Here is a 13,314-nt window from a genome sequence, read left to right on the forward strand (position 1 = left end):
GTATAAATAGAACATTTATACCTTCTATAAATGTTTCTATAAAAACATTTATAGAAGATAAAAAAGCTGATTTTAAGCAGCACATCCCTCATTCACTAAGATGACTTCTGCTTAGGTTGAAGTAGTGACAGAAGGTCACTACATAGCTGCATATACTATATCAATATGGCCCATATTTTATTCAAAAGTGAGTAAAAAGATGACATATCCAAATGCAATAGTTTGTGTATAGAATCTGATGTTTCTGTTTGGTAAAGTATTGTGAGACATTTGCTGTGAATCTGCACCAAATTCATATTCACTAGTGTAAAATCTTTCAAAAAAATAAATAAATCCCCTTAACGCTGTAAAACAGGGGTCATCAAATCCAGCCTTGAAGGGGTGGTGTGCTACAACTTTTATTAGATGAGTCTCTGGTTCAACATACCTGAACAAATGGCTGAATCACCTCCTCAGTATGCTGTCAAGTTCTCCGGAGTCCTGCTAATGACCTCACTATTTGACTCAGGTGTGTTAAAGCAGAGACGCACCTAAAAGTTGCAAGACGCCGGATCTCGAGGACTGGAGTTGAAGAACCCTTCTGTAGAATATCAACATTTTTACAAAATACATAAGACATACTGGATTATACTGTTCTATTAGAATGCTGTTCTAAATTGTTTCAAAACAGAAAGTGGAAATACTGAAATATACTAAAGGTTTTAAATTACCCTCCTGCCCATAGGTCATTATATACCAAATTATAATTGTCTTTTTGTCCCCCCCCCTTAAGAACATCATAACATTTGGTCCATTAGATTTTACTTAAACCTTCAAGCCTTTTACATGCTTTTTAAACTAAGCAACCAAGGTACTTTTATGTTTTGTGCACCATTACTTCCTGTCAATTTTTTTAATTTCACATTTTCCACAAGGGAAAATTTACCATGTATTGTAAAAACATAATTGTATTTAACTGCACACACGACATATTTTTTAAAAAAATTATGTTTCTGCTATTTTTGTGTGCCAGTACCAGATGAAATCTAATAGTAAAAATCTGTTTAAATTACAAGCATAAGCCTCTAAAAAATCTATGCCAGTCCATTAAAAGTGAAAGGATACTAGCTATACTGAAAATGTAATATTTGTGTGCAAGTTTATCAAGTTTAGCTAAACCTGTTAAATATGCTCACATAAACATAAAAGCTTCCAAAATCACAAACCACACTAGGTACATTTTAATACAAATTATAAAGCATTTATTAAATATTCTCTTTAACAGAATTACCACATATAAATTTTATTCTCCGCAACAGGTCAGGATGAAGTGGCAGTAAACGTCACCATGTGTCTGTCAGTCACGTGAAAACGGACTTCCGTGTGCTTCTCGGCCAGCCGAGTCACGTGTTCTGCCAATGGAGACCTGGAAAACGCTCAGACAACAGTGACTGTTGGGAGTACTGCATCACAATGCAGTGCAACAAATAGTACACACTTCCCCGGTTTACCTGGATTTTTCAATCCGCGGACCGGATGAGAACTGAGGATGTACGCGGTTTAGTCGTTTCCTCTGGACGCCGCCACGAAGAGCTCAGCAGCGCCCCCTACCGGACGGGCAGCGTCCAAAAGCGCCGCTGTGGGACAGATAAAGGCCCAACCATGAATCATGAAACAGACCACACAACATGAGCTGGGCTACAAATCAACACAGCACAAATGCATTCATCTCAGATTTACAATAGTAACTCTTCACACCTTCTTTCACATTTCCTAGTGATCAGTCATTGAGTCTGCACAGCTAGTCGGAGCAGTTCCACAGCGGAATGTGAACCAGTTCATTCCGGTTTCCAGGCCAAGTCGTAGAGCTCCTCAAAGTCTCGGAGTTGGTATTCCAGAATGTCCTCGAAGCAGGAGTCCAGAGCCGCGGACACGCTACTGGGAGAGAGATTCTCACAGTAGATGTGACCGGTTAATTCACCAGGAGCTGATTTTATTACGGTGTCCATCTTCATGTCTTCGTACACATTACTCATTAGATACTGCGTGGTGTTTCTAGGCGCCATCCCCCCGGCTGGTGGTGGATTCATACAGGCCGCAGCAACACGCTCATCATTCCTGGACCCTCTTTTTCCCTTTTTCCTCTTCTTCTTCCCAGAGTCCATAACAATCGGGCCGAGTTTAGCCCGATGAGCTAACCTCTGGTCTTGACTGGGGTGTTTCCGGGCGGCTGCGTTGTTTCGGTTCTGCTCGAAGGCCCATTTCGCCGCTCTGGGATCACAAAACTGCGTCCACGTAGCTGTAAATCCATGTCGCAGACACTCAGGTTTAGGGAATTGTGTGGTTTCAGTATCCATGATCTCTAAACACATTTCCTAATCGACAAAAAAAAGCCACGAGGAAAACTGCAGTACCTGTTACGAGTTAGTTGATAGGTTTTGTAGCTTCTTTCGGAGACCAAATAAACTCTCGGAAATAAAAAAAATATTCCAAAACAGCTTGATATCAAAAAGTTCTCAGAAATACATCAAAAGTATATCAGATGTAACTTTACTTGCTCCTGTCGGTTCCACTACCGTGCCCTAGAGCCGCTACAGAGATATGTCTGCTAACGCCTGAACAACGTTGCATTTGATTAGAGGAAACCACCCCGTTCTTTTCTTTGGTAGGGTCGCAGAATGGAGTGCCCTCTAGAGGTGTGGAGGAAGACAAACACGCCAAGAGTTTCTGTCTGAAAACCTCTAACTGGCGATTATCCTTGAATCCTGCAGGACTATTATCATTTCAGCGTTTATTTGCATATAATATTCACCACACTGCAAGGGTACACAACTAAATTAATTAGCATATCAGCATCAAAAAGGTAGTTATTTCAGAAAATATATTCATATACTGAAACTTTTTGTATTTTGCGAATTTGTTACTCAGAGTAATGTATGTAACGTGTTTGTTTCTGTGGTTTTGGTAGAGACCATCACAGAAAGAAAACATTAATCAGATTTAGAATTTAGGCAGCCAGTGCTTTAAAAGCTATCCCAAAGTGTTGTACAATTATTTTGTGTTAAGCCTCTGCTGTATTGAAGACATCTAATCTGGGTTTAGCAGAAAAATGACTGCACAGTTGCTTTGGACTCCAAAGTTCTGTTTTCATAAAAGTCAAGTTTGTGTTTCTATAGTTTGGAGGAGAAGTGAAAGAGGACAGAACCCAAGATCCGTGAGTTCTTGGTAAAATTTCAAGTGTTCTCTACTGTTTTATTATGCCCACAAAAATCAGGCGGTAAATAGCGGTTCATGTTATGCTCATGAACCGCTAGATGGCAGACTCCCATAATAAAATACATGATGAAGAAGTCTGTGATTGCTGCAGAGGGGAAATACATGAATGATAGAAGCGCATTGTGCTCTAATCCCGAATGTCTTGCAGACATATGTTTTTCTCAAGGGCTCTTATGGACTCTGAGTATATTTGGATATGTCCCAGAGATCATTTGCATAAAAGTGTTTTGTAATAGGATTGGAAGTGGCTAAAAATGCTGATTTTAAACTTACTGTTTCCTTTAAAAATACTATAAGTTAGTTACTTACTTTTATGAATTACCATAACTGAAATCTACTTTTTTTTTTTTACATTTTAATACTTTGTTATAATATTATAAGTAGACTTGCAAGTTCATTTAGAGAATTACTTGTAGCATGCTCTTTACCAGATTGCAATGTATTTACAAAATCACAAGACAGAATGTTGAGAACTACTTTCATATAATTACACAACATTCTAAAGCATGTCATATAGTGCAATACCTGCTTAAATTACTAAAGATGTGCATTTCAAAAACAAAAAGCTTCTATGAAAATCAAACTATTCTCAATTGACAAAACTGAAAGAAAACAATCATTTGCGTATAAGATGCAAATGATTGCATTTCAGATGCAATCATTTGCACAGATGAATCATGTATGAATCATTTGCACATATGAATCAAGATATTCTTAGAAACGATCAAAAATGGCCCACAACTAGCCTCAAGGATAAAGCATTTCTTTGTCAAAAATGGTAGAGATGTAAAACAACACATTAGTGTAAAGATTTGTAAAATTTGTATTCTGTTGTATCAACCTTGCAGACGACTCAGGTCTTCTGGTTCACGTCTACAGATCCCCAGATTCAAAACCAAACATGGAGAAGCACCATTCAGTTTTTATATGCCTTTAATCAGGAACAAACATCCCCAAAAAACTACAAATCTCCTGAAAGACTCAGTTCCTTTAAATCAATGATTAAAAAAACAACAATAAAAAAAACATTTGTTTAGAGCTGCTATTGATTCCTAACTACTGGAAAATAGATTCATTTTGGTCTGAATTACAACTTTTCATGATTTCTCTTCATTCTGCCGCTGAAATTCAATGTTTGAAAAGCAGAAATAACCCTGACTCTGTGGTACTGAAGTGGAAGACGACTCTCAGGATCTGTATAGCAGATCTGGTTTCGCTGCCGGAATGATTCAGGAGAAGGTTCTGTGTAGTTCATGATAAGCGTTGGATCCCTTTGACTTCTACAAAATCAGAAACTACAAAATGATACCAGCAGAATCCAAAAACAGTCTCGATTAAAAACACAGCACCAAATGGGTTCTCCTGTACAATTAGTACCTCAATGGATTGTACCTCATTTTTAATAGCATTAAACAGGCAAAGAGAGAATTCAATCAGAAGATTGGACATTGTTCTGGACTGGCAAAAAGAAAGCAGGTTCATAACGCTCATGGAGACTGGGAGATCTGAATATTTATCTGATCATTCAAAGCACATTGTGCTCATCGCCAACAAAAATTTCCTTATTTGTTGAAGATGAGATATCTACTCATAAAACTTCAACACAGTCCATAGATTAGATAAGAGTTTTAAATTGGACTTTAGTAAATTCTACCAGATATTACTACAGCAACGTGTAGTAATATCACGTAGGTCTACAGTATACATTTGCAAAGGAGTGCATGTGAAAGGAAGAAAATGAAACATGGATTTTATTTTTCATTTTTCCCTCCAATGCACTAGTTTGTGTTGGTCTTCAAACTGCAATGAAATACAAATAAATAAGCCTTAAACACCAAACAGAGAGAAGCAGTATTCAGCTCTACTGTATGCTCTTCTAATCTGGAACAAACTTCCCGAAAACTGCATAACTGCTGAAACACTGAGCTCCTTCAAATGAAGGCTACAAACCATTTTTTTTTGCCTTCGATTAAAAATAAATACATATTGATTGTAGTCTGTATTAAAATTTTTCTTTATCGTCCTTTGTTATATCAATGCAATTATGTGATGCTTGTCTCACGTTTCACGTTTTCATCATGTAAAACACTTTGTTGCTGCAAAGTTCTGTGTACAAATAAACTTGTATTGTTATGCCTGGTATATAACATGGAAAATATGTTTCCCAGTGGAGTTCAAAGTTAGAACATCCTACCCTCTATAACAAGAAATTACTTGCAGAAATATACAGTCTCTGACATGACCGACTTTCACATTCAGCTGTGAGATATTTGAGGTTTTTCAAGTCATTCTAAAAGTATAAAGATTTGAGATTTGTCTTGTTTGGAACTTTCTGTCACTTGCTTACCAGAAATTTTACAAGGCTCCAGTTCTGCTTTTCATATTTATTTTTGTGCCTCTTTATGAGAAAAACAGAAGTCTTTAAAAAGTAGATGGTCCTACAGTGATATAAAAGTCAAACAAATTCCTTTTGCGTCATGAGTTTTTTTTTGTTGCAAAATTATGTCTTCAGCATATTCTTTAAAAAATTCAGTGATGCAGATGGTTATGAGTACCATCTGCATCACCTTCCTAAAACAAAACACAAAAACAAACACAAAACACGGACTTGGTTTAAAATGTACGTTCATTGGTAGCTGACTTCAGATGAGGAGTGCAACAGCTGGAGTTATTCTGTTCAGACTGTAACTCGATTGGAATCAACATTGAAATAATGTTGAATACATTAGAATTTTTTTTTAAATTTCAGGTCAATAGCTTTAAATCACCAACTAGGCAGTAGTGTGGGGTTTAAATGTGCTGGGTTTTGTGCTCTCTGAATTTTCAAATGACAGGAAGTATGTTGTGCCAGAGTAAATATTTGAAGGAATCAACAAGATTTAAAAAGTAGTGACTTCCGGAGTAAAATGTTATTTTAAAGATAAGAGCTGCTTTCTTTTTAATCTGCTGGACAAAAAAAAAAAAAAGGGAGATTAGTCGTTGCCTCTGACAAATAACCACAAGACAGAAAATGAAGGAGAACTTTGTACTGGAAATTGTCAAAGACTCTTGGGTGTTGTAACAAATGGAACAGGAAGGCTTAGTGTATCCAGGATGCATGCAGTTCTGTGGATGTCCTTGTTTGTCCCTTTGTTGCTGTGTGCATTATTGGGTTAAAGTAATACTTACAGGTACTTGGCCCATTTTACATTTCCTCTGCGACCAGGATGGGAGCAGGACACTCACACACACAATCATCTGGTTCATCAAGCATACTTAGCCACATTTTAATTTGATTTCAGCCTTCGGGCTCCTTTGGTAGAAAGCTGTCATCATCCCTCATCTTGGCCATGAAGTTCTCTTTATCTCTCTTGGATTAAATTCTTGGTTTTGTCTACAAAACTTAACTTTTCTCATATGGAAACAATTCAGGTCAATTGAAAAATTCTGCTAATTTTAAGCCTTCTTTGTGCCCTCTGGGTTGCAAAAGGTTTCCATATTTACCTGCTGTTGAGGACTTCTCTTTTTTGTATCTGTCTTGCAGATGGCTGAGGGTTTTGGGTCAAAAGCCGGTGCATAGAATTAGTCAGGAGTTCACCAAAAGTCTAGATTCATCTGAGCATAAGTAAGTTGAGAGCATGTTTCACTTTGGATATGGTGCTCTTTTGGTTGTGTTGTTTTTTTTTTTTTTTGGATTTGTGGTCGAAAGTTCCAAATTTGGTTTGCTCCCAGTTACCAGGGGACTCCAGTGGTCCTGTTTAAGCTCACACAAAAGGGAAAATGCAATAAGGAATGACGTATTTATCTGATATGACATCGAGCCTGGCAGCATCGTAGCACTTTCCATAAATTGCCCTGGCAACTCACAGAATGTTCTGTTGGTGGGCGATCAAGACTCAGAAATGGTCCACTTAAGAGATTGCTTATTGACATTCACTGAAAGTCAGCTTGGATTTATGCATATTGCTGCAGTGTACATGCATTAGACGGATGAAAAATTGGTTTAGTTTTTTCCCAATTTAGCTGTTTCCAGACAAGGTAAAACTCCTTCATGAATTCAACTAAAATTGATTAAGCAATTTTTTACTTTTTTGTTATTTTTACATGAATGCATAAACTCACAACTTGTTAAATGCATAATAAGCATATTGTCATAACTAGCTCTTTCATCTATAAAAAAGAAACATTTTCCCCCTTGCACATTCTGTTTTTTTTTTGTTTTTTTTCACTTCTAAGAGCAGTGGAGGCTTTTTTTTCACAGAAAAAGTGAAAGTCATGATGTAAAAATGTGATTTGATAATCTGAAATACACAGGCGTGACAAAACAAACAAAAACAGAAAGAAATTGTTTTTTTTCTTTTGAGTGCTGTGTTCATGTACTGGCACATTTAAATTAATTATGATGAGATGGGCTTCTTTCTTAAATACATGTATTTATTTGTACACTTATTTTAATTAATCTTCAGTGTGAAAATAAGGACTGTGTTGTTGGGAAATTTGTCATGATGAACGTGATTTTTGTTTTATGCTTCTTCCTCCTTCTCGTACTCAGAGCAAGAGAGGAATCCTTTCCGCTCTGATACTTGTTGCTATGCCAACGGAGTGACCAGCTCTGTACAATATCACAGTTGTTCAGTCAGCAACCGTTGTGACGGTTTCTTTTTTTTTTTTTTTTAGGGAGATTATACTTGGAAACCCTCTGTGCATGTTCCATTCATTTCGCCCCTTGTTTTCTGGTCTTAGCATGGCTCCAGTCTGTACGCCCACGGACCACCTGCTGCACCGGCCTGCGCTTCCATCTATCACTCTGACGAATGATTGGCTCTGACGGTGTATTAATGTGTCTCAAACGTGGGTTAAAATCTGCATGCAGAAAAGGAATTTGGGATTTTATTTTTGAAGAACGTGTCGTTGTACTGTACATTTTTGTTAGCAGCCTCCATATGTACAGTGCAAAGCCGAGTGTGTGTGTGTTTGCTGGTGTGAGGGTGGGAAAAAAAAAATCTCTCTCTTACAATTCCAGCTCACTGTGCTGTGACCGTGGCTCGAGCAGGATGTGGCTAATGAGAACTATAAATATCCTGGAGCAGACCAAGCTGACGCTCACAAGACCACTGCTTCTGCAGACGCACACACACACACACACACACGCCCACGCACGCACCAGTTCAGTCTTAGTCCTGCTGCTCCTCCCGTAGGACAAGAGGGGGAGGAAGAAAGTGTTAGAAATCTCTTCAGAAGTCTGATGCAGACCACCTACCCGCATCTCAACCCACACTGGCCACTGTTTGCCAGGATGAGACCCGCACACCTTCCAGCCTCAAACAACAGCAACGTGTGGGTGTTCAGACGGTTCGGTCAATAACTGCGACGGCGTGATGAACAACGGTGATTCAAAGGGAGGGAGAGACAGAACAGAGCCGTGGGTGGAGGGGAACCAGAGCATACAGGAAAGAGAAAGGCTTAAGCATTAATTTAGGTGTCCCTTTTTGAACAAACACAGGAGCATAATTTCAAAAAGGCAGAATGAGACTCTCACAGTTTAATAACCTTCCTAATAAAATGCAGCACTGTATTTACACAAGAATATCTAATAATACTGCATGTCTTATTGCTTTCATTTCAAAACATTAATCCAAGTTGCTGATAGTGTGCCGGTTGTTATAGAGTTACATTAATGTCATATATACTGTATATCACTATAGCAATATAGAACAAATTTTTTGTGTATGTTGTGCAAAATGTAGCCCATTTTGTGCCGTCCTCAGCCAGACTGCAGTGGGCTGCTTAACAGACAGATCACAGCTGGAGCTGTAGATGTGCAACCACAACCCCTCGTATAGTTAGAGTTAATCAACATAAATTCACATCAAACCACAACAGATCCACTAGGCCATGTGGTACTGATGCACGCCAATTCATGTTCATCACTCAGCAAGGATATTAAGCATTTTTCCTCCGTTGAGGGATCAGTTATGTCTAACTGTTCTGTGTGTGCTACATACAAATTCAAGATAATCTATGCCTAACTAAGAATCTGCTTAAATCAAAAATGAGTGTTTTGTTTGTACTTTTGGATATGAATTCTGGAAGTTGACAAGACGGATTAATTTTATTTCTTTGGATGTCAAACTGATACGTTTGTATGGGGAAAAAGTGTTTTAGAAAAAAGGAGCAGGGTGCAGCTTTTCTGTGAACACTTGTTGCTTACTGCATGGGCTCAGCCCCCTCCTCCATTGGAGCACAGTGATGTGTTGTTGAGACGGCATGCAGTGAAGGTCGGGAGCCAGTCACGACCGAGCAAATTCTGTAGACCAACAAATAAAGAGAAACATCAAGAAAGGAGAAAAAGTTGGAAGTGGTAAACTTGTGTGCCTTTTCTTTTCTTCAGATCACACGCTCTGCTTTTGACAGTTTGCATAGACTCTCAGTTTAATCTGATATAAACTTCAGATTAAACTGAAGTTTATATCAGTTTATAATATATAATTGAATTAGTATGATATGGACGGTCTTCATTTGTCTTCAGCGTCCCAATTACCGAAGCTTTTAAAGTAATTGCGGATCTCGATCAAACCATCTCATCTTATCTTTTACACTGGTGGCTCAAGCCATAAAAAGCTTACTCGGTTACTGACAAGGGAGATTGATTTTCATTGGTCAGGGAGGAACGAGACAACTCCACTGGTCCACAGGACATTTAGCTGCAGCCACTTCACTGTTCCTCTTCCTCTGTCCCAGAATGACTCCCTGCCAAGCACGAAGCGTCTGCTCACTCTGAGCAGCTGCTACAAAAGAGATACTGGATGCTCTTGGTATCACTTTCAGACAGAAAATGAAAACCGGACCAATATTAGAAATTAAATGACAAAGTGAAAGCTTTTTTAAAAAAAACTGTTCTCATTGTAACGTTTAAACAGCAAACATCGCGTTGCTTGCAGTTCAAAGCTAATTTGAGTAGCACAGAAGCTAACTTGATTAGCTTTGAACTGTGGCTAATATTTAACAATTAAGTCCATATCAGCTTTCTTTAAATCTAAAACCCAGAGGACAGAACGGGGAAATGTGATCTCTCGTTTTCACATCCAGTACATATTTAGCACAATGAGTCAGCAACGTGACAGGGTCAGTCACTGGTTGTGCTGACCTGTAGCTGTGAATTCGGTTTGCAAACTCAGAGGGCGTGAAAACAAATGGACAAGTTTCTATCAATGCCTCCAAATTCCTACCCTCAAAAAATATTCTTCACATAATATTCTTTAAATTACTATTACTTCTATTCCGTGTGCCCACGTCTTCTTGTTAGGACACTGTTTTTTTTTTGTTGTTTTTTTTTTTGCCACAAGCAGTGAATTTCCAAATTGGCTCAAGTTGTACTGCAGCCTGTAAAGCTCACATCCGTCTGCTCCACTCAGATGCGCCGCATGGGCCATTTCCAAATTACCCATCACCCATTGGAATGCGTCCCTGAGGCTTTTTGCTACCATCCCCCTCCAACTTTGACTTGGCTGTGCCTTACATTATAGACTGAAAGAGGGAGAAAGTTGGCATGCCATCAGGAAAGAAGCCAGAACCCAGAAAAAGACAGATGCCCTTCTACTTCTCTCTGTCTCTCTCTCTCTTCCTCTCTCTCTTTCTGCTTGTACATATTGAAAATGAAACCCTTCGGTTGTCATCAGATGATGTTCCACCGAATTTGTAGTTAGCAGCATGCATGAACAGGTCTATTTTCTTAATCATCTGCTTCTGTCATCAAAAAAAAATCACACCCCGTCTCAATTCCAAAAGGGTTCGCTAAAGGCAGGTTTATTGCTGCTTCAAAGCCTGCTGCACCAAACTCTGCCCATCAAGGCTTTATAGGGATCAACTTTTCATGACCAACACATTTAAGTGCAAATGTATTTTGCTTTATACGAGATCATTGAAAAGCTCAGACTAAGTGAAGCGGTGGACTGGCGATCCCCTCTTTCAGATCATCTTTATCATTCCTCCACTGAAGGCGTTACAAGTGACGAGCAAATCCTACAGGGTTTCAAAGTGCAGCCCTGCGTCCTAATTGGCTGTGGGACCCTGCAGTGGGATGATGAGACCTGACATTAGAGGCCTATGGGGAAACATGTTTTTATTTACATATCCTAGAGCCTCTCTTTGAGGTTATCTCCCTCATGCCTTCTTCCCTTCAGCATTGAGAGAGAACAGAGAGCTCAGGCGAGGCCACTGCATCTACCACCAAAAATAGTCCTGGTGGGTTGGCATACTCTGATAAAGGGCATGCATATCATTAATCCATTTTTTCATTTGGATTATTCTTTTTAAGAAATGAAAAACAAATGTGTTGACATAGTTCAGCTTTATTGTGATCACAGAAGTTTACTGTACAGCCATTCTGCTCTGTAAATACACCAGCCCAAATGAGTCTGAACACAAAAACACCATAACCAGTAAAAAAAATAAAAATGCAGCTTATTTATCTCCTATCTAATACAACCTCCAATGGAAAGCTTATCTGCCTCTGAGTCAATTAAACTGGCTTTATTGCACATTCATTTAGTGCAATAAATCTTCATCATTGAGCATAATATTTATGTTAGGTTTTTAAAAGAAACATGGTTGAATGAAAACAGGGAGACGCCTATAATATTTCAGTCAGTGCCTCCGAGTTACAATTTTCTAAGCGAAAGATGTAATTATCTGACTCGCCAGGTAAAAGACAAAGGATCTTATGTCATTAATGTGAAATATACATCGTAATTCTGCACCAGAAGAAGCCATACACAACGAGTTAGAAAATTAGATTCGGCTCTAATCTAATTTTCCAGAATTTTCTAATCTAATACTTTCAGAAAATTGTAAAACTGAGTTCCTGATAGTCAAGGCTAAAAGCCCTTATAACAATAAGTGAAACATTTATCATTTCTAGTCTGGATTAGAACTTTTTTTTACTTCTTTACCTTCTGCCAGTGCAATATACTGGTTATCTTTTGTTTAATTATGTTTTTATTATGCAAATCACTTTGAACTGCCTTGCTGCTGAATGTGCTGCACAAACAAGCTTCACTCGACTTAAAATCATTGGTTTAAGGGTTTATATAAAGTTACAAACATTAAAGTTGGATGAAATGCGACATGAAAGTAGCTGTGCTTTTTTTTTTTTTTTGGACTTGAGAAAACCCAGATGACCAACAGCAGGAAATGACATGACCTCAAGACGTCCGTAGGAGAGACAGCTAATTCAGCGTCGTCTCTGGTGAAATCGGGTTTATTTGAATAAGGGCCTTACGTAATAAAACATAATGCAAGCGAAAACAAAACAAAAGCATTACATTGCAGCGGCAGAATAAAGAGAAGAAATCAAAAGTTGTAATCCAGTCTTGAATTAATCTATCTTCGTGTGTGAGATTATAAAGTCACAGGTTGGCTTGGTAAATGGCACCCGCAACACTAGACAGCGTGACGTCAATTTCAGAGACCTTGGCTATATTTAGACCTTCACTGATAATCATGTCTAAGGTGTGTCTATGGCTGTATGTTGCCTGTTCATCATGTTGAGTAAAACAAGTTTTGGAGAGTATCATTTCGTTTTTTCCCCCCACCCGTCTGTCTTGGACGGTGTCAGTATGGATGTTGAAATCTCCCTCAATGGGTTTTGACTTTGATTCCCAAATATTGTCAAGAAAACTGGCATAGGGTGTGAGATCTTTTCGGGTGCATGCAGAAAAGGTGTATAGAGGCCTGAGAGAAAAATACAGCAATCTTGTGATTTGATTATAATAAGAATTAATTGTATATGTATGATATGGGTATAAGTAATCACTGAATAACATTCTGAAATGTATGTCTGAGTAATGATCTGTAACGACAACAACAATGAGATGATTATGTCTGATGATTTATAATAAGTGAAAGATGTGATTTATTGTTAATGAATATCAAAAGCTGTGATGATTTGAAATCAATTTCATAGTAATACAGGTTGAATGTGCCTAATGAATAGTAACAGATAATATAGTGAGTTAGAGAAAGAAGAGGAATTTATGGGTGAGGTCCTGATAACAGGAAATGTCGCAAGCGGTTCTGAAC

General features: G+C 38.3%; 1 long non-coding RNA gene across 1 annotated transcript; it reads right to left on the minus strand.

Moving 5' to 3' along the window:
* Positions 1-1,214: 1,214 nt before the first annotated feature.
* On the minus strand, positions 1,215-2,611 carry LOC116736503 (uncharacterized). Its single transcript, XR_004342585.1, has 2 exons — positions 1,738-2,611; positions 1,215-1,616 (listed from the first exon to the last, which is right to left on the minus strand). It is a non-coding gene; the product is annotated as an uncharacterized LOC116736503 (long non-coding RNA).
* Positions 2,612-13,314: the final 10,703 nt, after the last annotated feature.

This window comes from Xiphophorus hellerii, chromosome 17 (genome assembly GCF_003331165.1).
Source record: "Xiphophorus hellerii strain 12219 chromosome 17, Xiphophorus_hellerii-4.1, whole genome shotgun sequence".
NCBI lineage: Eukaryota > Metazoa > Chordata > Actinopteri > Cyprinodontiformes > Poeciliidae > Xiphophorus > Xiphophorus hellerii.